Source organism: Trichosurus vulpecula, chromosome 6 (assembly GCF_011100635.1).
Source record: "Trichosurus vulpecula isolate mTriVul1 chromosome 6, mTriVul1.pri, whole genome shotgun sequence".
Taxonomy (NCBI): Eukaryota; Metazoa; Chordata; class Mammalia; order Diprotodontia; family Phalangeridae; genus Trichosurus; species Trichosurus vulpecula.
This window is the reverse complement of record NC_050578.1, coordinates 68,700,592-68,727,962: the sequence shown is the minus strand read 5'-3', so window position 1 is coordinate 68,727,962 and position 27,371 is coordinate 68,700,592. Positions and strand designations below refer to the sequence as shown.

The 27,371-nt window shown below is 38.0% G+C and overlaps 1 pseudogene; it reads right to left on the bottom strand.

Moving 5' to 3' along the window:
• LOC118854636 overlaps window positions 1–27,371 on the bottom strand; it is a 31,633-nt pseudogene that overhangs the window by 3,205 nt on the left and 1,057 nt on the right.

Here is a 27,371-nt window from a genome sequence, read left to right as displayed (position 1 = left end):
TTTTTAGTCATCTCTGCCCAGGGAGATAATGTCTGTAAAGTGCTCAGTGCAGTCCCTGGCACATAGTAGGCATGTAATAATGCTTATTCTCTTACCCTTCCCTCCCCCCAAATTAGCCCAAAGCCTAGTGTGTCTAGCACAGCTTTAAGTACCACTCAATGTGTTTCTTTTTTGACCTACTTGTCATATCTGGTTAGCTCAACATTGATCGTACTTTGTATTATGGCTGATGAGGATTCCATACTTGGTGTAGGAGAAATAGCAGCTCAGTGATTTTCTTGTTCACTTGTGCCTGAATTTTAAGTTTTATTTTCAATCGGTGATTTCTTGCAGAAATCTTTCAAGCTACTTTTCCATCTTGTGAGGACTAGTTTGGTTAAAACTTGATGATATAACCCATAATTTCATTTTACCAGGCACATACAAACTGTAATACAGTGAAATACACTGACAATGAGTGACCACATGAAGATGCCACTTGCAAAATTCTGTGTCATGGAATTTCAACCCTTCCCTCAGGCACTGTCTCTGATACCATCCATGATGTATGACTGAGCTACAGGCCAAATGAGGGTACCACTGTCAACCCATCTACTAAATATTAGGAAAGCTTAATTTATTTTCTTGTTTAGACAAAAATAAATAGAAGTAGTTATAGTTTTTTCTTCCCTCACCCCAGTGGATCATCTTATGTATTCCAATTTAGAGAATATTGGTGTAAGGGATAGATTGGAAAGGGGTGGGAAGCCAGGAGTGCCATTCAAAGGCTATTACCATAGTCCATCTGAGAGATGATTAGAACCTGAACCTTGTAAGGATGGAGACTTGTGTGAGTGGAGAGAAGGAAACAGAATCAGTAGAAGTTTTGGAGATAGATTTGACAAGACTTGGCAATTGTTTGGCTATGGGGGTAACAGAATGGGAAGAATAAAAGATGTTTCTAAAACTATGGAGCTGAGCATCTGAAAAGGAAAGCTGGGAAGATTTGTGTGTGTGTTGGGGGAGGTGGAATAGCAAGTTCTGTTTAGGATACATTGAGTTTTAAGTGTGAATACAAGTGGAGATGTTTCACAGAGAGTGATTCAAGACTGAGGCTCAGAAGAGAAATAGCTGCATATACATACATATATAATATATGGGTATATATATATATATATATACATATATGTGCATAAATGTCTGTATACAGAGAGAAAGAGAGAGTTAGTTATCTGAATGGAATTAATAAGTGAACCCATGGAGGCTGTGGTAGAAGCAATATCTACCAGGGTATCCGCTATGTAGGCTAGGCTAGGGTTTTTTTTGTTTGTTTTGTTTTACCTAAAAGGTAAGGAAATTGTCTCTGAGATTTGATTGGCCCAGAGGGCTAAGGTAAAAGCTTTTGATATGTCTTTCCAGTCACCTAAAGGCATGAAAGAGGTCACAAGGAGTCAATGCCTCTGAGACTTGACTGATGTCCCACTGCCTATGAATCACCACACCTTGCTTGACCCTTCTATGGAGAAGAGAGAAGGTCACATCTACTAGGAATTGTATCCTTGTTGCGCGTCACTTCTGTGTTCTGGCTAAGTAAACACTTTTTAGTTGACTATTATTATTATTATATTAACTAGTAACTATAGACCATCTGGTCTATAATTATCTCATTTCCTTTCAATCTCAAACCTGAACTACCAAACCAACCAGAGTCTGGTTTGGCCTATAGCAATTAAATCAAAATGGCATTGTGGTTCATGTTGTTAATGAAATGGGAGAAAGGTGCTACAGATGTTGTGGATGGGGTGATGGTAACATGGCAGCCTGTAGCAAAAGCCTTTCTGGTGGCAGGTGGAAAGTCCTTTCAATGGGACAGAGAAAAGGCTACCACTGACCCCTGGTGAATGCTAAAGCAGATTGACATGGAAGACAAAGAATGCTATGGGGAGCATCATTATTAATGGTCACAGAGAAGGTGAACTGCAAGTATAAGGAAAATGAAAATGAGTTGGTCTAGCATGTTCAGAGACTAGAGACAGAGGCCTCGGTTTTAAATGACCATAACACAAAGGCAGAGCTAATGGATTTAGTAACAATGAAAGTCAAAGAAGTGTTACTGGCTAGGGAAGTATGGTCCCTGAACCAGAGATTTTGCTGGGGAAATCTCACCAAGATCAGGGCTATAAGAGAAGGAAATAGGAATGGAAGTGAGGAAACTCGGGAACCTTCACCACTGGTAAGAAAGCTTTAAGATTATCCTATTGTAACAAGGAGCTGATTCAAATTCCATTGTGGAAGAGGTTGAGGAGACTACTTCAGAAAAGGTATGGTGAGGTATAATGAAAATGCCTGACTACCTGATTTGGAACAGGAACAGATATTCTGGTAATGAAGAGTTAAACTGGTGATTGGCCATGTAGCTGGAATTTGAGTGAGGCCACTCTTTTAGCCCTGACTCTTGCCAGGCTGGCTGGCATTGCAGAAAAGGAACAGGCTGCTATGGCCATCTGTAGGAGAAAAGGGACTCATTCCTTCTCTTATCAGGAGCCAGTATGAAGCTGAGTACAATGGCCCCTTACTGTTGTTTCTTTCTCTGATGTATTCATTCTTTCCCTGTTTTAAGTGATGAGATTGGAGATGAATAAAATCTTGTGAGCTTAAAATGTTAGGGGAGCAAAGTCTGGGACAGCTGAGAAGGACAGATAAAGATAAAAAGATATCTTACTTGAAAAATAAAAATAATAAACTATTTTTAAATGGACAATCCATACCCAGGTAAATAAAACTTGATTATACTTACATTTGTAAATAAGAGAAGGAACAGCACAAGAAAATCAAGAAAATAAGCTTGATGATAAACCAAAGAAGAACAAGTAAATTTATTGGCTTGCTGACCCTTCTATGGAGAAGAGAGGTCACATCTACTAGGTACTGTATCTTTGCTGAGTATCACTTCATGGTGACCTGGGCATATGGGCCAAAGCTATCATTTGACCTTTCTTGATAATTCACCAAGGCTTGTATTCAGTGGTGTGCTGGTAAAAATTTAACAATCAGGTATATGGGGGAAAAAAGGAATGTACTTTTAAGTTTAATGTACAATATTAATATTTTCTCAATCACTTTCTTAAGTTTAGATAATCATCTAGATATAAATATCTAAATCATTTAGCTAGCCATCTCTAGGGCAGGGAGAGGGTTAAATAAGAAAAAAAAGAAATTTATTTGATAGTTTCGTCGTATAACTGAAAGGAATAGCAAGTTACACATAGTAGATTCGCAGTTTCATATGCAATCATCTTTTGTATTGTACCATGTCATAGAAATGCTTGTTTTATTCCATGAATTAAAAATAAAATTTTAAAATTTTTAAATAAATTTTGAAAGAACAAATAAAATTTTTAAAACATTTAGAAGATAATCAACACAATAATAAATCAAGATCTGATTTGTAGTGTTTGCCAATTTATGTGATATGAGTGCCCACACTAAACATTTAACAATTGGTTTTCTCAAGCCAGTTCTAGCTAGTGTTAGCACACCCCTATTTGCACTGTAGCAGAAGCTCAGGTAGACATTGACAGAGGAGCTTTTCAAGATGGGGGGGGGTAACTTTCATAGGCTAGATTTTCTTTTCTTCATTGTTTCGTGTCTCCAATTGCCATGTCTCTGACATTCCATTTTTCTCCTTCCTGTAATTAGGTATTAAAATTATCTCTTTAGATGTTTCATGAATTATTAAGCATAGGGTTTGATTTGTAATTTATCCTGTGAGTTCTGACAAGGGACACCTTAGTCATAGTGAAGAGTAGCATTTGCTGGAGTCCAAAGTTACCCTTTGGTGACCTCTTGTGTTGAAACCAGCATAGAGCTTTCTCTTTAAAAATGGTAACATACCAACAAAGTCCCATAGCAAGATATTGAAAGAGAAATTCCATTTAAAATAACTATAGACAATAGAGACTGTAGAAAAAATGCAAAAATGTAGACAAAAATAAAAGAAGACAAACCAAGCAATTATATGAACAAAATTACAAAATACTTTTTTTTCACACAAATAAAGACAGATCTAAACAACTGGAAAAATATTAATTGCTCATGGGTAGGCCTGGCCAATATGATAAAAATGACAAGTCTACCTAAATTAACTTGCTTATTCAGTGCCATATCAAACAAACTATCAAAAATAATTTTATAGAGCTAAAAATAATAATAAAATTCATCTGGAAGAACAAAAGGTCAAGGATATCAAGAGAATCAATGAAAAAAAATGGAAGGAAGGTGGTTTAGCAGTACCAGATTTCAAACTGTATCACAACATGGTAATCATCAAAACAATCTGGTACTAAAAATATTTATATCAGTTCTCTTAGAAAAATTTGAATTTGAGGTGATGTCTATCAATTGGAGAATAGCTGAGTACATTGTTGTACATAATTGTGATGGCATAATATTGTGTTATAATGAATGATGAGGAGGGTGCTCTCAGAAAAACCTGGAAAGACTTACATGAATTGATGCAAAGCGAAGTGAGCAGAACCAGGAGAACATCATATACAGTAATAGCAATATTATATGATAATCAACTATGAATGACTTAGCTATTCTCAGTAATACAGTAATCCAAAACAATTCTGAAGGACTTACAATGAAAAGTGATATCCATCTCCAAAGAAGAAACTGATGGAATCTGAATGCAGAGTGAAGCATGACTTTTTTTTTTGAATCTATGTTTTCTTTGCAGGTGAAAATGGATACATGATTTATACATAAAGGGTGATATTATAAGCAAATTTGGGAACATGGAATATTTTACCTGCCAGATTTATGGATAAGTGAAGAACTCATGAACAAATAACATAGCATTAAGGGATGTAAAATTTGTTTATATTAAATTATAAAGGGTTTGCCCAAACAAAGCCAATGCAACCAAGTTAGAAGGACAAGAGAAAATGAGGTGGGGGAGGGGCAGATTTTACAGCAAGTTTCTCTATTAAAGACCTGATTTCTCAAATATATACAGAACTGAGTCAAGTTTATAAGAACACAAGTCATTTCCAAACTGATAGTCAAAGGATATGAACAGGCAGTTTTCAGAATAAGAAATCAAAGCTATCTATAGTCGTATGAAAAAATGCTCTAAATTCCTATTGATCAGAGTTATTTTATTTTTAATTTATGGAATAAAACAAGCATTTCCATAACATAGTTGCACATGAAACTACAAATCTATTATGTGGGGCAGGTAGGTGGCATAGTGAGTAGAGCACCGGCCCTGGAGTCAAGAGGACCTGAGTTCAAATCCGGCCTCAGACATTTGACACACTTACTAGCTGTGTGACGTTAGGCAAGTCACTTAATCCCAATTGCCCTGCCTTCCCCCCTGCAAAAAAAAGAAAACATGAAAAAGCCCAAACAAATCTATTATGTAAAACTTGCTATTTCTTTAAAATATATAATATATATAAATATATAATAACATGAAATATAAATATATAATAGTTGTCATGTAAATTTTCCCCTCCACCACCCTAGAGATGGCTACCATTAGATAAAAATATTATATTTATGTAAAATCATTCTATACATACTTTTATTTATCAATAACTCACTCACTCAAGGTCCTTCTCAAAACAATATTGCTGTTACCATATACAACATTCTCTTAGTTCTGCTCATTTCATTATTCATTTTTTTGTGCAAGTCTTTCCATGTGTTTCTAAGATCATTGAGCTTATCATTTCTTATAGCACAGTAGTATTCCATCACAATCATATACCACAACTTGTTCAGCCATTCCCCAATTGATGGACATCCCTGCAGTTTCTAGTTCTTTGCAACCACAAAGAAAGCTGTTATAAATATTTTAGAAAATATAGATTCTTTTACTTTTTCCCTAATCATCTTTGGAAATAGATCTAGTAGTGGTCTTGCTGGGTCAAAGGTTATAGGCAACTCTTTGTGCATAATTCCAGATTATTCTCCAGAATGGTTGGATCAGTTTACAGTTCCACCAGCAATTAATTAGTGTCCCAATTTTTCCACATGCCCTCCAATATTTGTCACTTCGCCCTTCAATCATTTTAGCTAATCTAATAGGTATAAAATGATTATCTCAAGGTTGTTTTAATTTGCATTTCTCTAATCAATAATGATTTAGAATATTCTTTCATGACTATAAATTATTTTGATTTTGTTATCTAAAACTGGCCATTACTATCCTTTGGCCATTTAGCAATTGAAGAATGACTCATTCTTATAGACTTGACAAAGTTTTTTACATATTTGAGAGATGAAACATTTATCTGAGAGGCAGTCTATAAAATCCCCCCACCCATTTTCTACTTTCCTTCTGCTCTCAGCTACATTTGTTTGATTTATACCAAACCTTTTAAATTTAATGTAATTGAAATGATATATTTTACACCTCACTCTGCTCTCTCTCCTTGTTTATTCATAAATTGTTCACCTATCCATAAGTCTGATAAGTAATATGTTCCATGTTCTCCCAGTTTTCTTGTAATATCTCTATATCTAGGTCATGTATCCATTTTGACCTTCTCTTGGTAAATGGTGTAAGGTGTTGGTGTGTGCCCAATTTCTGCCATATTGCTTTCCAGTTTTCCCATCAATTTTTACCAACTGAATTCTAATCCCAAACTTTTAAGTCTTTACACTTGTCAAAAAGGTTATTATATTTATTTGCAGCTGTTAATTGTATGTCTCCTCTGTTTCATTGTCTACCTTTCTATTTCTTAGCCAGTACCAGACAGTTTTGATAATTACTGCCATATAATATAGTTGTAGATCTGGTACTGCTAAACCTCTTTCCTTTATATTTTTTTCCATTATTTCTTTTGATATTCTTGACTTTATGTTCTTCCAAATGAATTTTGTTATTATTTTTTTCTAATTAAGTAAAACATTTTTTGGTGATTTAATTAGGATGGCGTTGAATATATAAGTTAGTTTAGGTAAAATTGTTAATTTTATTATATTGGTCCTGCCTACTCATGAACCATTAATATTTCTCCAGTTATTTAAATCTGAGTTTATTTGTATAAAAAGTTTTTTATAATTTTATTTATAAAGTTCCTGGGTTTGTTTTGACAGGTATACTCCCAGGTATTTTGTACTTTATCTAGAGTTACTTTAAATGGGGTATCTTTTACTATCTCTTCTTGCAGAGTTCTGTTTGTGATACATAGAAATGCTGATGATTTATGTGACTTTACTTTGTATCCTGCTACTTTGCTAAAACTATTGTTTCAACTATCTTTTTAGTGGAATCTGGGATTTTCCAAATATATCATTGTATTATCTGCAAAAAGAGACAATTTAATTACTTTGTGCCCTGTTCTGATTCTTTCTATTTCTTTTTCTTCTCTTAGTGCTATTGCTAGGATTTCCTTTATAATCTTGAATAATATTGGTGACAGTGGGCATTTTTGTTTCACAACTGATCTTACTGGGAAGGCTTCTAGCTTATCCCCATTACAAATAATGCTTGCTGATGGTTTTAGATACATGTTTTTTTATCAATTAAGGAAAAACCAATTTATATTTATACTTTCAAGAGTTTTCAATAGAAATGATTGTTATATTTTATCAAAGGCTTTGTCTGTATCTATGTTTCCCTTATGTTAAATGATTCCTGCATTCCTGGTATGAATCCCTCTTGGTAATAGTATATAATCTTTGTGCTATATCATAGTATTCTCCTAGCTACTATTTTATTTAGGATTTTTGTGTCCAAATTCATTAATAAAATTGGTCTTAAATTTCTCTGTTTTTACTCTTCCTGGTTTGAGTATTAGTATCATATTTGTTTCATAAAAAGAATGTGGTAGGGTCCTTTCTTTGCTTATTATCCCAAATAATTTATTTAATATTACAATTAGTTGATCTTTCAATATTTGATAGAATTCACTTGTGAATCCATCTGGTCCTGGTGCTTTTTTCCTAGAAAACTCGTTTATGGCCTATTCAATTTCTTTCTCTTAAATAGGTCTGTTATCAGAGATACTTGTTGCAAAAGTTTCCCCTCAGTTTTCTGTTTTCCTTATAATTTTGGTTGCATTGGTTTTGTTTGGGCAAAAAAATTTAATTTTATGTAAATAAAATTATCCATTTTGTATTTTGTAATGCAGACTATATTTTCTTTGGCTCTAAATTCTAACTCTGACAGAAAAACTATTTCATGCTCTCCTAATTTGCTTAGTATCTCTGATAAAGGCCTCATTTCTCAAATATATAGAGAATTGAGTCAAATTTATTAAAAAAAACAAGTTATTACCCAATTGATAAATGGTCAAAGGATATGAACAAGCAGTTTCCAGACAAAGAAATCAAAGCTATCTATAGTTATATGAAAAAATTCTCTAAATCACTATTGATTAGAGAAATGTAAATTAAATGAACTCTGAGGTACCTACTCACATCTATCAGATTGGCTAATATGACAAAAATGGAAAATGTTGGAAGCTGGAAGGGATGTGGGAGAACTGTGACACTAATTCACTGTTCGTAGAGTTGTGAACTGATCCACCCATTCTGGAGAGCAATTTGTAACTATGGCCAAAGGGCAATAAAACTGTGCATACTCTGATTCAGCAATATCACTACTAGTTCTGTATCCCAAAGACATCAAAAAAAGGGGAGGGAAAGCATCTATTTGTACAAAAATATTTATAGCAGCTCTTTTTGTGGTGGCTAAAAATCAGAAATCAAAAGGATACCCATCAATTGGGGAATGGCTAAACTAGCTGTGGTATATGATTGTGATGGAATATTATGTGCTATAAGAAATGACGAGCAGGATGTTTTCAGAAAAACCTGGAAAGACTTACATGAACTGATTCAAAGTAAAGTGAACAGAACTAGAAGAACATTGTACACAGTAACAGCAATATTGTACAAAGATCTGTGAATGATTTAGCTATTCTCAGCAATACAAAGATCCAAGACAACCCCAAGGGACTAATGATAAAGCATACTATCAGCCTCAAGAGAAAAAATTGGTATTGTTTGAATATAGACTGAAGCATACTATTTTTCACTTTCTTTCATTCTTTTTCTTCTAGTCTAGTCTTGTACAAAATGACTAATATGGAAATGTTTTACAAGATTCCATATGTATAACCTATATCTGATTGCTTACTGTCTGGGGAGGGGGGAGAGGGAGGCAAGGATGGATAGAATTTGGAACTCAAAACTTTATTTAAAAATGTTAAAAATGCTTTTAATATGTAATGGAGGGAAAATAAAATATAATGTTATCTATTTTTAAAATTTTGGTTGCCTGAAGAAATTCATTAGTATTGTATGTCAATTTCATGACAGCATGCCTGGGTTCTGGATAATGGACAATGTTCTCACACTTTCCCAGTCACCAAGGGGATGAAGCAGGGCCGTGTGCTTGCTCCCATGCTTTTTAGCATGATGTTTTCAGCAATGTTGTCAGATGCTTTCAATGAAACTAAAAATGGCATCAAGGCCAGCTGCCACATAGATGGTAAATTATTTAAGTTGAAAAGACTATAAGCTGAGACTAAAGTGGAAGGAAAGTTGGTGCACGATCTTTTCTTTGCAGATGATTGTGCACTCAGTGCAGCCTCTGAAGCTGGGATGCAATAAAGTATGGCTGGATTCTCTGCTGCTTGGCCCAGTTTTGGCCTAACAAGGAAAACACAGGTTCTCCACCAGCCAGCACCACACCATCCATATGTGGAACCATCAGTTAGAACAAATGGAGGAATTTTGAATACTGCAGATAAGTTAACTTACCTTGGCAGTATACTTTCCAGGAATGTCCATATAGATGATGAGGTTGTCATTGCCAGAGCTAGCTCAGTGTTTGGGAGGCTCCAAAGGAAACCGTGGGGGAGAAGAGGTATGAGACTGCTACCAAATTGAAGGTCTACAGAGCTGTGGTGCTGACCTCATTGTTGTATACCTGTGAAACCTGGACAGCCTGCCAGCACCATGCCAAGAAGCTGAATCGCTTCCATTTGAATTGTCTTAGGAAGATTCTGAAGATTACCTGGCAGGATAAGATACCGGACACTGAGGTCCTTTCTCAAGCTGAACTACCAAACTTTAAAACTCTACTGCAGAGGGTGCAACTCCAAAGGGCTGACCATGTTATTTGAATGCCAAATGTATTTTCCTAAAAGATTATTTAATAGAGAACTCACACAAGGCAAGTGCTCACATGGAAGTCAGAAGAAGCAATATGAGGGCACTCTCAAGGTCTCTCTGAAGAACTTTAGAACTGATCGTGAGACATGGGAGACACTGGCAAAGGATGGCCCAGAATGGCGTGCCCATTGCTCTATGAGTGAAGCAGAATTGCAGTAGCTCGGAAAGAAATGTGAGATGTGCAAATTTAGAGACATCTTCAGTCCAAATATTCATGTGGATTATTTGTGGTCAACCTGTAGTAGAGCCTTTATATTGGTCAGATCAGCCATAGTCGGACACACTGTACCTCAAGTCCAACAAGGTGATGTCATTTTGGTTCTCTTTAAGAATGAAGGACAACAACCAATCTCTCTCCAACCCCGCCTCTCTTTTTCTCTCTCTCTCTCCCACCACACCTCTCTGTCTGTCTCTGTCTCTCCCTCCATATGTGTATGTGTACGTATGCATATATTTGTATATATATGTATATATGTACACATTTTGTGAAATTATCAATAGTGGGATGCCTTTGGTCCTTTGGAGCCATTCTTGAGCTTGTAAAAAGGACCCAACATCTTGTTCTTGGTCACTCACTGCAACTACATGACTAGGAACATAATGTAAACTAAGGCTCTTATACCGCAAGTTTGCAGGTTGGCCCCTAATGTTTATGCAGAGGCCCATCAGGTGGTCTCTAGTTGCCTTTTTTGTCAACAGTTCAACTCCTCATGGGAGGAAACTGTGACAAAAAGTGGGGAGAAAGTGGATGACTCTACCATTAGAACACCTACAAATTGAATTTTTTGAATTGGCAGTCTATGGGCTACAGATATCTTTTGGTGTGTAGACACTAATTGAGGCATTGGGCAGAGGCCTTTCCAACAACACACACCACAGCAAACAAGGTATGTGATCAAGGACACACTACTAAGGTTTGACCTGCCGCCATATACTATTGTCTATGACCAAAGGCCATACTTTGCTGATGAAATAATGAAACAACTCTCCGAGTGTTTTGGGATAACCCTGAGTCCATACATCCCTTACCATTCACAGGGGAGGTTGAGTGGCTAAACAGGGAAGTTAAGACTCTTCTGGGAAAACGATGCAAGAAAACAAAATTAAAATTGCCTCAGGTACTTCCCCTTTTGATGTTCCAAATTTAGAAATTATAGTAGGCAGGACTGCATTATTAGCTTTTGAAATTCTGTGCAGTAGATGGGATAAAAGCCAGACAAGATATGTGATCTCTGTCTACTTCTCTTTCATAGGTTTGGAAAGAGGCAGCCTTGGCATAAACTTTATATTTGGAAGAGATCCATTTGGGCCAAGAGACTGTGTGTGGATTTGTAACTTTAGGAAGACACCTAGTCTCCAGCCTTCCTGGAATGGACCTTTCCAGGTCCTGCTGAAGTTATACTGCCGTCAAGGCTGCCGAGTGGATGACCTGAATACATCACCCCCCTGTGAAGCCGGATGTGATTGATCTCAGTCCAGCAGAAAAAGCAACTGCTGATAACTCCTAAACTAGTTAAGCTCAAAAAGGACCCCACATGGTCTTTGGCCACTTGTTTGTTTGGCCCTGATAATTAGGACCAATCTCTAATGCATTCGTTATTTGCACTTTATACCCTGCTTTGCAACCTTGGGTTTGGGAAAACAGGAAAGTCTAACACTTATGTGCATCTGATCCAACATGCCAGACGTGCTTTTAACTGGACCAACTGCTAGATATGTGTACATACCCCTTTGTCCTTGAGAGAAGGATTACCTTTGGTGGGGGTGGGGCAGAATGGCCAGGACTTCTGTGACTATTTGTTTGCTGTCAATATGGGGAACCATACACACAAAGTTAACTGTACTGCCATAGAATGGAAGGAGAATTTCTCAACATTCTTTATATTTCACTGGAAGAAAAATCAGTTACACCACCTAGTCTTCACCCCACATTGTACCATAAGGCCACCCCTACTGTGAGCTATAAACAAAACAGGACAAATGGCCAGATAATAGGATGATAGAATGTAACTATACCATGTTCCTATATAAGAATGACTACCCACAGGGACCAAGGATATGTGGAGAATGTTTCTTTCAGGGGGGACCAGGTATATGCTATGGGGCTTTTAGGATAGCCCCTCTGGGATTTAATTTTTTATGCAATAACAAAGTATGCTATTGGCTTTCCAAAAATTGTCAGAGACACTGCAAGATGGTGAGGGTTCTTTTTGGCCTCTGGGACATACCCACCCTACCAAAAGCACACACAAGCATCTGCTACTGCTGCTGCTGCTGCTACTACTATATTATCAAGTTCTACTACTGTATCATCTCCTTTCTGCTACTTATCCCCTTTAGCAGGAGAATATGAGCACCCCTTCAGCCCCATGTACAGGACCACACACAGCCTACCCCTCTTGAAAAGAATGGACAGATTTTTGCAAGTCTTTGTCAGTGAGACCATAGGTGCTAGGGGGGAACTTAGTACCAAAGTATAGGCACTCTGGACTGTGGCCTAACAGAATGGGCTAGCTCTAGACTTCTTCCTGGCCAGGAGAGGTATGTGCTGTTGTAGGTCAAGAGTGCACCTAGGTTCTTGACAACTTCGACAGCTTGTTGAAGGGTTTTGGAGGGCCCAGAATTAGTTCCAGGGAGGTGGGAAAGAGTATGGGTCTCCATGGGAGTGGCTAACATCATGGCTCTTGGATTTTTCATGGCTGAAGTATTTGTAGATTTACTACTTGTCTCCCTTATGGAGATTGTTTGCTGTGTATATTTATAGTGTAAGGGATTACTCCCAAGGCCTACACCTAAATTACAAGCAGCTCAGATTAAGATGAGGCAGTTGAGGATAGAGGAGCAACATAGGTCTGATTGGAGTGCTGCATCTTGAGTATAGTTAACACCAAAGGTAGGATTGTGCAAAGTCAGCCACTTGTGCAGTCGGTCTGAGTGACCCCATGTGTAAAGCTTGCTTAAACTGGGTACATGCACAGCTGGCCTGCAGGAGGTGGTGGTCTGAAAATACCTTTGCACATGCACACTGATCCTATGTCCCTATGATACCATAATGGGGGAAGAGCTAGGAGGCACTAATCCCATCTCCTCATGATTACATGCAACAAATGTACCAACCTGTGGTTTCAGTGGCCATGCCCCAATAAAACCATGCAGGCAGACAGGCTGAACCAGATTGAGGGTCACACCAACAGGTCTCATAGATGAATTAGGGAGATATCTATCCTGAGTCATATCCACAGCATGTGAAGACTTCCCCAGGTGGAATGGGCAGATGAGAACAATTTGTTCCAATGGCCATGCAGGTGGCTAAAGCAGGCCCTGTGGAGAGCTTGGTCAGGCACTGAACATGCCAAGGTCATTCCTTACAACCCAGGGGCAGGCTATCACCAGTAGTCTTGACTTTTGTCCTGCCATTGGACTTCTATGACTCTGGAAGAGAGTGAGGCTGACAACTTTGTACAGTTCTGCCTCACTTAAATTGAATTCATAAATGAATTAAGGCATCATCCCATGATGTCATTGGTCCTCTTTAAAAATGAAGATGGGGAGAGCCAAGATGATGGAGAAAAAGAAGGAACTAGCCTGAGCTCTCCCCAAAATCCCTCTGAAAACCTTTAAATAATGCCTCAAAACAAATGCTGGAGCAGCAGAACCCACAAGAGAACAGAGTGAAACAATTTTCCAGCCCAAAACAACTTAGAAGGTAGGCAGTAAAGGTCTATTGTACTGGGGTGGGAGTAGAGTACAGTTCAGCACAGGCTGTGCCCCAGCAAACTAGCAATAGGCCTTTGAGGTAACTGAATTAGTGGCAGAAGTGGCTATTTCCGGACTTCTCAGCTCATAGACAATAAGGGGGTCAGACACCTGGTCAGAAGGAGATTACAGGGGTCTCTTTGCTGGCACTGGGGATAGGACTCTGTTGCATTGCCCATACTTGGATCTGGATTGAAATCCTGAGTCTCAGTTCCAGGATAAGGAAGAATACTGCCACACCAGAGTTTGTGGCCACAGGGAATCTAGGACCCTGGTCACAGTTCCAGGATGGAAAAGAGTGCTTGTGATAACTCACAGATCAAAGCACAGGACAGGAGAGTAGTAAATACATCTCTTCCTAGATTATACCACCTTGAAAGAACCAAAAACTTACAGGTCCCCAGAACTACCTCTGAAAATAGCTACACAAAAAACTTGAAGGTTGGGACAGTGCCCCTTCCACTCTGGAAGCCAAACCCCATTTTAGCATAGTTAAAAATCAAGAAATAGGCCTGACAAATGAGCAAACAGCAGAAAAAGATCCTGACTGTAGAAGTTATTATGGTAACAGGGAAGATCAAAACACACACACAGAAGACAACAAAGTCAAAACTGCTACATCCAAAGCCTCAAAGAAAAATATTGGTCTCAGGCCATGGAAGAACTCAAAAAGGATTTAAAAATCAAGTAAGAGAGGTAGAGAAAAAATGAGAGTAATGAGAGTGATGCAGGAAGAAATAGTCAACACCTTGGTAAAGGAAGCACACACAAAAAGTTATTGAAAATAACAACATAAAATAAAGCTTAAAAAAATAGAATAGGCCAAATGATAAAAGAGGCACAAAAATCCAATGAGGAAAAAATACAGAAAAATTCACTGGAGAGAAGAACTCCTTAAAGAGTAGAATTGGCTAGCTGGAAAAGGAAGTACAAAAGTATAACTGAAGAAAATAATTCCTTAAAAGTTAGAATTGGGCAAGTGGTAGTTAATGACTTTATGAGAGATCAAGAAACAATAAAGCAAAATTTTAAAAATGAAAAAATAGAGGAAAATGTGAAATATCTCATTGGAAAAACAACTGGCCATAAGTCTAGGAGACATAATTTAAGAATTATTGGACTACCTGAAAGCCATGATCAATAAAAGAGCCTAGAATCATCTTTCAAGAAATTATCAAGGAGCGGGGCAGAGCCAAGATGGCGGCTGGAAAGTAGCAACTTGCCTAGGGATTTCCCCCAGGACCTTCCAAACACCCATAAAAAATGGCTCTGAACAAATTCTAGAACTGCCGAACCCACGGAATAGCGGAGGGAAGTAGGGCTTTAATCCAGCACAGCCTGGATGGTCTCTGGGTAAGGTCTATTGCACACGGAGCTGGGAGCAGAGCAGAGCAGAGCCTAGCATGGGCCATGCCAGGATCAACCAGACCAGGAGCTGGGTGGAACAGGCCCTAGCACTCTGAATCAGTGAGCTGTGGCAGTTACAACAACAAAGACAACAGAGAAAGTTAGTTGGAAAAAACTGAGGGGACAGAGTGAAAGGAGTTTGCAGTTCGGCCACTGCCCTGGAGGCAGTGGAGGTGGTGCAGCTACAGAACTACAGCTGCAGTTGCTTCTGGCCCCAGGCCCACCTGTTGGGAGGAATTAAGTGGGGGATCTAAGCGGGAGTGCAGAGCCTGCTTAAGATTAGCGTCAGGTCCAGGTTGGAGGTTCTTGGGGGAGGAGGAGAACTGGTGTGGCAGAGCTTGCTGTGTAGCAATAGCTCTGAAAACAACAGCGCAGCCCCTCAAGCTTGGGACAAAGTATTCTCTACTCTACAAGCAGTCATACCCCGACAAAAAACTCAAGGGTCAAGTAGTTGGCTGGGAACGTGGCCAGGCAGCAAAAATGGACTCAGATTCAGACTTAGACTTTGGAATCTTTTTTTGGTGACAAAGAAGACCAAAATATATAGCCAGAAGAAGTCAACAAAGTCAAAGAGCCTACAACAAAAGCCTCCAGGAAAAACATGAACTGGTCTCAGGCCATGGAAGAGCTCAAAAAGGATTTGGAAAAGCAAGTTAGAGAAGTAGAGGAAAAATTGAGAAGAGAAATGAGAGTGATGCAAGAAAACCATGAAAAACAAGTCAATGACTGGCTAAAGGAGATCCAAAAAAATACTGAAGAAAATAACACCTCAAAAAATAGACTAAGTCAAGTGGCAAAAGAGCTCCAAAAAGCCAATGAGGAGAGGAATGCCTCGAAAGGCAGAATTAGCCAAATGGAAAAGGAGGTCCAAAAGACCACTGAAGAAAATACCACCTTAAAAATTAGATTGGAGCAAGTGGAAGCTAGTGACTTTATGAGAAATCAAGATATTATAAAGCAGAACCAAATGAATGAAAAAATGGAAGACAATGTGAAATATCTCATTGGAAAAACCACTAACCTGGAAAATAGATCCAGGAGAGATAATTTAAAAATTATTGGACTACCTGAAAGCCATGATCAAAAAAAGAGCCTAGACATCATCTTTCAAGAAATTTTCGAGGAGAACTGCCCTGATATTCTAGAGCTAGAGGGTAAAATAGAAATTGAAAGAATCCACCAATTACCTCTTGAAAAAGATCCCAAAAAGAAAACTTCTAGGAATATTTTTGCCAAACTCCAGAGCTCCCGTATCAAGGAGAAAATACTGCAAGCAGCCATGAAGAAACAATTTGAGTATTGTGGAAACACAATCAGAATAACATAAGATGCAGCACCTTCTACACTAAGGAATTGAAGGGCTTGGAATATGATATTCCAGAGGTCAATGGAGCTAGGATTAAAACCAAGAATCACCTACCCAGCAAAACTGAGTATCATGCTCCAAGGCAAAATATGGATTTTCAGTAAAATAGAGGACTTTCAAGCTTTCTCAGTGAAAAGACCAGAGCTGAATAGAAAATTTGATTTTCAAACACAAGAATCAAGAGAAGCATGAAAAGGTCAAGGAGAAAATACTGTAAGCAGCCAGGGAGAAACAATTCAAATACTGTGGAAACACAATCAGGATAACACAAGATCTAGCAGCTTCCACATTAAGTGACCGAAGGGCTTAGAATATGATATTCCGGAGGTCAAAGGAGTTGCAGTTGAAACTAAGAATCACCTACCCAGCAAAACTGAGTATAATGCTCCAAGGCAAAACATACATTTTCAATAGAATAGAGGACTTTCAAGCTTCCTCAGTGAAAAGACCAGAGCTGAATAGAAAATTTGACTTTCAAACACAAGAATTGAGAAGCATGAAAAGGTAAATAAGAAAGAGAAATCATAAGGGACTTACTAAAGTTGAATTGTTTTGCTTACATTCCTATATGGAAAGATGATGTGTGTAATTCATGAGACCTTTCTCAGTATTAGGGTAGTTGAAAGGAATATACATATACATAGAGGGCACAGGATGAGTTGAATATGAAGTGATGATATCCAAAAAAAAATAAAATTAAGGGATGAGAGAGGAATATATTGAGAGAGGGAGAAAGGGAGACATAGAATAGGGTAAATTATCTCACATAAAAGTGGCAAGAAAAAGCAGTTCATTGGAAGGGGAGAGAGGGCAGATGAGGGGGACTGAGTGAATCTTGCTCTCATAGGATTTGACTTGAGGAGGGAATAACATACACATTTAATTGGATATCTTACCCCACATGAAAGTAGGGGGAAGGGGATAAAAAGGGGGGACGATAGAAGGGAGGGCAGATGGGGGAAGAAGTAATCAAAAACAAACACTTTTGAAAAGGGACAGGGTCAAGGGAGAAAATTGAATAAAGGGGGTCAGGATAGGAAGGAGGGAAATATAGTTAGTCTTTCACAACATGACTATTTGTGGGAGTGTTTTGCATAATGATACATGTGTGGCCTATGTTGAATTGATTGCCTTCTTAGGGAGAGTGGGTGGGGAGGGAAGAGGGGAGAGAATTTGGAACTCAAAGTTTTAAAAGCAGATGCTCAAAAAAAGGTTGTTTTTCCATGAAACAGAGAAATAAGATATACAGGCAATGGGGCATAGAAATCTATCTTGCCCTACAAGAAAATAAGGGGAAAAGGGATGGGGGGGAGTGGAAGAAGGGTGATAGATGGGAAGGCTGACTGGGGAATGGGACAATCAGAATATATGCCATCTTGGAGTGGGGGAGAGGGTAAAAATGGGGAGAAAATTTGTAACTCAAAGTCTTGTGGAGATCAATGCTGAAAACTAAAACAAATATCAAATAAAAAGAATTGGATGATTAAATTTAAAAAAGAAACAAAAAAAGAAATTGTCAAGGAAAACTGCCCTGATAATCTAGAACTGGATAGAAATTGAAAGAATCTACTAATCACCTCCTAAAAGATATTCCAAAATAAAAACTCTTAGGAATATTATAGTCAAATTCCAGAACTCTCAGGTCAAGGAGAAAATATTTCAAGCATCCAAAAAGGAACAATTCAAATGTCATGGAGCTACAGTCCGGATAACACAAGATTTAGCAGTTTCTACATTAAAAGATCAAAGGGCTTGGGATATAATATTCTGGAGGACAAAGGAGCTAGAATTACAACCAAGAATCACCTACCCAGCAAAACTGAGTGAAATTCTTCAGGGGAAAAATGGCTACTCAATGAAATAGAGGACTTTCAAGCATTCCTGATGAAAAGACCAGAGCTGAATATAAAATTTGACTTTCAAATACAAGAATCAAGAAGAGTATGAAAAGGTAAATAGGAAAGAGAAATCATAAGGAACTCAATAAGGTTAAACTGTTTACATTCCTACATGGGAAAATGATACATATAACTCCTAAAAACTTTCTCATTATTAGGGCAGTTAGAAGGCATATGCATAGACAGAGGACACAGGTGTGAATTGAATATGATGCAATAATTATATAAAAAAATTAAGGGGTGAGAAAGAGGAATGCACTGGGAGAAGGGGAAAGGAAGAGTTAGAATGGGATAAATTATCTGACATAAAAGAAATGCACAAGAGCTTTTACAGTGAAAGGGAAGATTGGGGGGTGGGGGGTAAGAACCTTGCTTCAGTTGGATTTGACTCAAAGAGGGTATAACACACATATTCAGTTGGGTATAGAAATCTATCTTACCTTATAAGAAAGTAGGAGAGGAGGGAAACAAGAGAAGAGGGGGTGCTTATAGAAGGGAGGGTGGATTGGGTAGGTAAAAATCAGAAGCAAAATAAGGTGAAAGGAGAGAGAGAGAGTAAGATAAATGGGGAAAATCAGATGGAGGGAAATACATAGGAATCATAACTGTGAAAAAAATTTACAGCAAATTTCTCTTATAAAGACCCCATTTATAGAAACGACAGCCATTCCCAAATTGACAAGTGATCAGAGGATATGAACAGGCAATTTTCAGATGAAGTAATCAAAACTATCTATGGTCATATGAAAAAATGCTTTAAATCATTATTGATTGGAGAAATTCAAATTAGAACAACTCTGAGCTACCACCCTGTACATATCAGATTGGCTAATATGATAGAAAAGGAAAATGACAAATGGAGATGTGGGAAAATTGAGATACTCAATTGTTGGTGGTGTGCTGATTCAACCACTCTGTACAGCAATTTAGAACCATGTTCAAAGGGCTATAAAACCACGCATACCCTTTGACCAAGCAATACCACTACTAGGTCTGTATTCCAAAGAGATAAAAAACAAAAAGTAAAAGAACCTACCTGTACAATAATATTTATAGCAGCTCTTTTAGTGGTGGCAAAAATTAGAAGTTGAGGGAATATTCATCAATTGAGAAATGGTTGAAGTTGTTGTATATGATTTTGTTGGAATTCTATTGTGCTATAAGAAATGATGAGCAAGATGTTCTCAGAAAAACCAGGGAAGACTTACATGAATTGTAGAAGCTGAAATGAGCAGAACCAGGAAAACATTGTATACAGTAACAGCAATATTGAATGATGATGAATTGTGAATGACTTAGCTATTCTCAGCAACACAATGATCTAAGACAATGCCGAAGGACTTATAATGAATAATGCTATCCATCTCCAGAGAAAGAAATGATGTAGTCTGAATGCAGACCAAAACATACTTTTTCTTTACTTCATTTTTCTTGATTTTTTCATGAAGAACATGAAATATGTATTTCATGACTGCATATGTGTAACTTATGTCAAATGGCTTGCCTTCTTAGTGAGGGAAGGAAGTTGTATTTACACATAATTGAGAAAAAATAAAATATTCAGTTAAAAAAAGAAAAGAAAGAACAAACAACAACATGTACCAATCGTCATAATTCCGCCTTTCATGAAAGTTGTTTACTCCTGTCTATAGAAGCATCACACAGTTTGAAATCTTTGCAGCTGTACCCAACTAACTGCTGTCTTGATATGCTAATAAAATCCTTTTACTTTTCTTTACCTGAGTTTGCCTTATTGACCAGGGCTGAGGCCCAAACATTAGAACAATAAATTGGAGAAGCAAAAATACAGATCTTGAGTGCTTTGATTGAACTGAGGATTTGGGTTAAAATATATGTATTATCAATAGTTTCAAAAAATACTGCTTAGCTGTGTGACCCTGGACAAGTCACTCAACTTCTGCCTCAGTATCCTCAACTCTAGTGAGGATAATAATAGCACCTACCTTGCAGGATGATTGTGAGGATCAAATGAGATAATATTTGTAAAGTGTTTAGCACAGCTCTTGGCACATAGGAGGCACAATATAAATGCTTATTCTCTTTTCTTCCCCACCTTCAACAACTGATCAGTGTATGTCCATTAAATAAATTTGTATCTATTTATATATGCATGCACATATACTTGTGTGTGGATGGATGCACATGAATATTACTTATGCCCATAAACTTCATATACCTACCCAATCGAATTGTTGTTCTTTGTCCTTTGTTCTCAAAGAGGACCATGACATCAGGAAGGTGATGTCATGACTTGCAAGTGAATTGGATTTAAGTGAGGGAGGGCTATGCAAAGTCAGCAGCTTCACTTTCTCCTCCAGAGCCATCTGGTTCCAGTGGCCAGATACTCATCAGGATGACTGGAGATAATCCCAGATGCAGACCCAATACAATAAGCATCTAATAGGTGTCAGGCACTGTTTTGCTTAGAGGAAATTTTGCCATCCTTCACAATCCCTAATAAAGTTATTACACCATTAAAAAATTAACTCCTATCTGGGTTTGAAATAAATGTAGCACTCCATGGAACATGAATGCATTTTAAGAAAATTTTAATGGAAATGCACTGAGGAAGTTTTATCCTAATTACACTGGCTAAACATTTTTCTGAACTTAGTCATCTCTAACATATCCACATTACCAAAAACTAACAATCAACGGGGATAAAATGTTAGTTTTCATATATGATTCACATAGTTTTCTTGTCTTTTGTTGTTAAGTCATGTCCCACTCTTCATGACCCCATTTGGGGTTTTCTTGGCAAAGATACTGGAGTGGTTTGGCATTTCCATTTCTAGCCCATTTTACAAATTATGAAATGGAGGCAAAGAGGGTTATATTACTTGTCCAGGGTCAGACAGCTAGTCAAAAAGACTTTGAATACGTGGGCAGTGAGCCTGTAGGATATGGTGGTCTTCCTGACACCAACTTCATTTCTCTATCCACTGTGCTACCTAGCTGCTGGATTTGAATTCAGGCCTCCCTGTACTACCTAGCTACCTAGGAGAGAAGAGAATAATACACAGTTATGCCATTCTATATTTTCATTCTGTCCATATCCCCAAGGCACATAGCATGGGAAGGCTATACAACCAAAGACAAAGAGAAGAAACTAGACTATAACAGTGTTTGGTGAGTCTAGCTAGAGATGAATGGCTTCTAGCTCCAGCAAGACCATGCTCAGTAGGGAAAGAAATTACTTCAAAGACTGTGACATTTGATTTTCATCTGGTTAAGGTCAGATGTTGTGAGTCAGCCTAGTGTCAATAGAAGTACACATGCTTGGCCTTAATGTTAGAAAATTAATCGATGTATCCATGTCAGATTTACTGCTTGCTCAAAGACATTCACACATCACTGAAATAGCTTATGGCAAACATCATGTTGACTGGATCGAGAGGAAACTTGGCACAGGAGATGGAACCTTGGAGCTATAGTAAGGAAGAGCTACATTCAAGTCCAGTCTCAGACATAACTCTGTGACCCTGGACAGGCTTTTGACTTCAATTTCTTCATCTGTAAAATGTGGATAATCATAATAGTACATAACTCACTCATAGGGCTGTGAGGGTCAGATTAAAGCATATTCAAAATGCTTGAGAGTACTTTAAAAATTCTCTATCCTTCCTTCTTTTCTTCCATCCTTCCTCTCTGCCCTCCATCTTTCCTTCCATCCTTCTACCCTTCCTTTCTTTTTAGTAAAAAAAAGTTTTCATGAAATGAATGCCAGCTCAATCAACTTCTAGTCATTAATCCAGGCTTATGGTTCAGGGTTCTTTAGGATTTGAGAGTATAGAAAATTTGTCTAGGAATTTGGGGTCTAGATATACAGAAACAGGACTTCCACTTTAACACCTCATTGGTCTAAAGCATTCCCTTCACTTCCTCCTCGTAGAAGTCAAGAAAACACTCAACCTATGGTAACACCTTTTTCCATGTTATATCATTTCCACATCATTCTCATTCTGAGGATGTGAGTCACTCAGTTGGCTAACCAATGAAGACAGCAAAGAAGTGCCACACTCTCATGCCTAGTGAACTGAGAGCTAAATCCTCTTGTGCAGTTCCTGTTGTCCATTCTCGTTACTTTTAGTTAGAATGACTGGTTTCTTAATTGGGTAGCATGGGGCAGCAAGAATGGCCCAGAGAAGACTGTCAGAGTGAAGTTATGGGAAGTTGTGGAAAGAATCTGCCACGTTAACTACCACATCCTTTGTCTGTGTACCCCAAAACTAAGAAGGTAAATCCATTAGCCATCGCAGCTCGTAATTCATAAAGCCAGCTCATCTTAAGAATTCCATTCCTTACATTTCAACTGCCATCTTAATGGTGGTCAAAGCCATAACCGGGATGAGACAACCAGGTCATCTGACACTGGGGTGTGAATAGGCTGTATTTATTTCCTTATACTTTCCCCAAAGCTGTCTTATGATCCCTACTTCCCAGAGTTCAAATGAGGTAATAATTGTAAAGCCCTTAGTATAGTGTTTGGCACACAGTAGGCACTATGTAAATGTTAGTTGTTGTTGTTAACCTTGAGATTTTCAGCTAGCCCCAAGCTGCTACAGCACCTCTTTGGTTCATTCTGTTTCCTCACCACCATTCCTTGGGGCCCATCACCCATTATGCCCCTTTTCTGGTGCCCAGTCCTACTATGCCATCAGCATTTTCTTGATAATAGAGTAATAACAACATAATTGACTTGTAAAGATCAGCCTAGATGGAATTCTAAGGTTTTCCTGTACCTCAAGTATGTTCTTCCACAGTCTGGCCCCTTGTTGGTCTCCCCGTATTGGGAAACATTGTGTCCTATGATCAGTATTTCCCATCTCTCCCAGCAGAGTGTTGTCCTGGAGTCTCTCACCCCATGTAGCCTGTAGCCTGAGGTTTGTGGTCCTCCCAAAGGATACCCTTGCTTGCTACTGTACCAGAATTGCTAGTATAATACCTACTTCTACCCAAGTGAGCTGGGGAAGGTACAGCAGAGGGAGATGTGACTCCTGAATGTCCAACAGATTGCTCAGTGTGACTGTGTGTGTGTGTGTGTGTGTGTGTGTGACAGAGAGAGAGTAAAGGTGAAAATTTCTGAATGACCACTTTCCTGTCTTCGAGGATGAATTTGCTGAATGTTAATCATAGACTTTTAGAGGTCCAACAAGCTCAGGTCAGACCTTTACAAAGTACTGGAGAGAAGGCTAAGTACAGAAGGGTTCATGGTAAGAATTGGCCAATTCAATACTGCATATACTTTCAGGTTGCCATTAGAATATTGATGTAAGAACAACTCAAAGATGAAATAATTTAGCTTCTTATAAATTTTTTTTAGGTAGCGTGGCATATAAAAAGTTTGAGAGACATGGTTTCTGAATAATTGATTATTTCATTAATCGTGCTAACAATAATTAATAAAAGGGGTCAGTAATACTCTTACATGCCAAAGACTCCTCATGGAACCCACTCAACTCTTGCGTTTGTCCTTCATTTTCGAAGAGGACCATGACATCAGGGAAATGATGACATGACTTGCAGTTGACTTTGATTTGAGTGAGGGAGGGCTGCGCAAGGTCACCAGCCTCGCTTTCTCCTCCAGAGCCATCTGCCCTTGGAAGAGTGGGTGTTCCTAAGGGTGGCAATCGACTCTGATTGGTTAATAAATAATGAGAGACAGGAGTGGACCTGTTCTAATGAGGGACTGTGGTGAAAGTGACCTTGATTATATCATTTACTTCCAAATTACCCCTAGCCTTGGGCAATCTAATCAAAGAATTTATCCCTTCCCAAACCTGAGTAGAACACAATGGGCTTCCCCACCTGCATTGGGTCTAAACAACATTGAGGAGAAAGTTAATCTAGTCTCATTATCAGCAATGTCTTTCAAGCCTTTGTCTCCCCAAAATTAACAATTTGTTATTTAATAATAATTTCTCAGGAAGGGCTTGTGATTTTTTAGTATTATCTTTAGACAATCCGTAGATGGATTTGATATCACCAAATGGTCCATGCAATGGTAGCTTTTGATTGTAGTATAAAATAATATGTGATTGAAAACATTAAGTGAGATAAAGCACATGGCTTTGGGAGAGATTGTAATGTTAAGCACTGTGGGACTTTTACTGTTTTCTCTTTTGGGGCACTTAGGTAATCAAGTGCCTTTGATGAATCTGGCCTTTGTTTCTTTGATTAAATCAGGAGTCTTCAATGACCTGCTTATAAGGGAAAGCCTAGTTCACATAGCTTTGAGTGGTATGGTTGTGCTGCCCTTTGACCCTGAACAAGGTTTATAAACTCAGAACTTAGCATTTTGCTGGGGGCTCTCACTCACTGGAAGAGTGTCCAGTGATTTGAATAGATGAGATCCTGGGCAGTCGTTCTTAAGAGTCCCCCCACCCCCTTTGAAAAAACCCAGATGTTGGTGCTTCTCTGGTAACTATGTATTGCTTGGACAGACTGCTAGAAGCCTGTCTGCTGATTAGTGTTTATTTGCTCTGTTTATATAACGTATGCTTGTAATTTGTTTGAATTTGCTGCGAAGTTTAGGGTGCTGGCTTTTTCTCCTGAACTAAGTAAATGATATATGTATGTTTGATTAAAATGAGACTGTTAACCCCTTAAAGTTGCTTTCTTTAGAAAAGCAGATAAAAGAACCTGTGCTGGCAGCTCTTGTTGCTGGTCATGTTGGGTCTTATACCTTAGCAGCAGCTACAAGCTGCATTGTTGCTACAGAGATAAAACTAAAATTTTCTCTATTTTCTTCCAAGTTATTTCCTGTCATTGGTGTTTTCATGACATATGAAAAAGTGATAGCTTTTCACATGGGTTTTGATTTTACTGAATTTTTTTCCTTTTTCTTCTTTTTTGGAAATTTTTTTTTTTATTGTAATGGATGGCTCCCTGGGAAGGAAAAGGGGGAGAGATACAGGTGGAAATCAAACACAAATATAAAAAAAATTTAAAAACAAGAACATTGTATAATAAACTGTGAAAAAATACAGCATTACACCCCAGTTTTATTTACTGTAACAAACCTCACAAACTGACAATGCTATATTTGTAAAAATATTTTAATTTTTTTCTTTTCAGTAAGCAATATAATGATTTGCATTATATCACAACATCTAACTTCCAGTAGGACAAATAATTCCTTGGAGAAATATGTGGAATTACGGTGACTTGCTAGCCTAACTGGTGGACACAATTTCCTCTCATTTTCATCCTGCTTTTCTTTCAGTCTAGGAGTGCTAGGAACACTGAAATGCAAGGGTACAGGATGGGGGTCTGCCTTGAAAGAATTCAACCACTCAAGCCTTCTTTGGTCCAAGTAATGAGTTTATTATAACACTGGTTGGGTGGGCAAGACTCCCAGTGAGTCGTCCGTATTTGTGATGCCAATACAAGCAGGCCAGACTCTTAAGGAATCTTCGAGATTTAATGAGGGTAAGATTAGTATTTTTATTCTGAGAGACTGTAAGAAGATCTGGAGTGGGCCAGGTACAGACAATGAGGGCCACAATGAAAGGGCAGTTAAAAGCATTAGTGATGGCCTAATGTCTCAGGCAAGTGCCAGAGATCTGGGCTACTGAAAAGTATGGGGAAGTTCAAGGCCTTCTCAGGGGTACAAGTCCCATCCCTATCACTTTCATCCTTCAAAAAAAAATCTGTACAGAAAAGCTACACTTACATTTTATGAAGTAGAATGAAATATTTTTCTTACAGTAAAATTTGTTCATAGAGGCAGTATAGTAGGACAGAATAAGTACTGGTTTTGGAGCCAACAGACCTGCATGCAAATTTCTCCTCTGATGATTATTTGTGCCACCAGCAGGCAAGCCACTTAACCTCTCCAAGCCTGTTTCCTCACCTGTAAAATGGGCGCAGGAGGAAGGTAAACTACATGGTCTCTGAGGCTTTCTTGTCATTCCAGATTTCTGATTCTAAAATCAAGCCACAACATGTCAAACTAACTATTTTCAGATACTATTAGTTTGTAATTGTTGTTTTAAGGAAAAGATAGAGTAAAAGGGCTTGACTTGGAGATTTGAATCCTAACCAAAATAGAATAGAAATAGTTATTCTGGAAATTATGCAACATTCGGTTGTCATCTGATAGCTAAAAATGCGTTTGGCTATATTCCTATTCTTTGAAGAATAGAAGAAATTAAGGGGGGTACTGCCAGTTCTCTTACTTTTAGTGGTAAATATGTTCAAATTCAGTTGTGGTGGCATATGAAAGACGATATAGGGTTATTATCAAAGATGAGTGTTCATTTCACTGGTGGCTTAAAAAAATTGAAACTATCCTAACTGACCTTGTACATCATATGACAGTAGATTAAGGAGCCTTAGAGTAAAAAGATGTATCAATTAAAAATTTTTTTTTAAAATGCGAGCATGAAACTTGCAACTGTTAGTGCTGAAAGAATATTAGCACACTAAAGATTAATTTCTAAATGTTTTATATTATCCACCTTGGAGCTTTCCCCTTGTCTCTAGTTGTTCTTAAAAAAAAGTTTACTGGAGCAAAGCCTATCATTAGTTTTTCCCAAACTTGGCCCCAAAACTTTGATATAAAATACTGTCAAGTCTTTCCTCAAAATCCATTAATGTCTAATAGATTCAAATAACCTAATTATGTTTTAAACCCAGCAATTAACATTTTTTCTTGAAAATAAATGGCCAGGAGACTCCTCAGTTGTGAATGCTAACCCTACATTATCATTCTCAACCTTACTTTTAAAATGGGTGAGCCATCA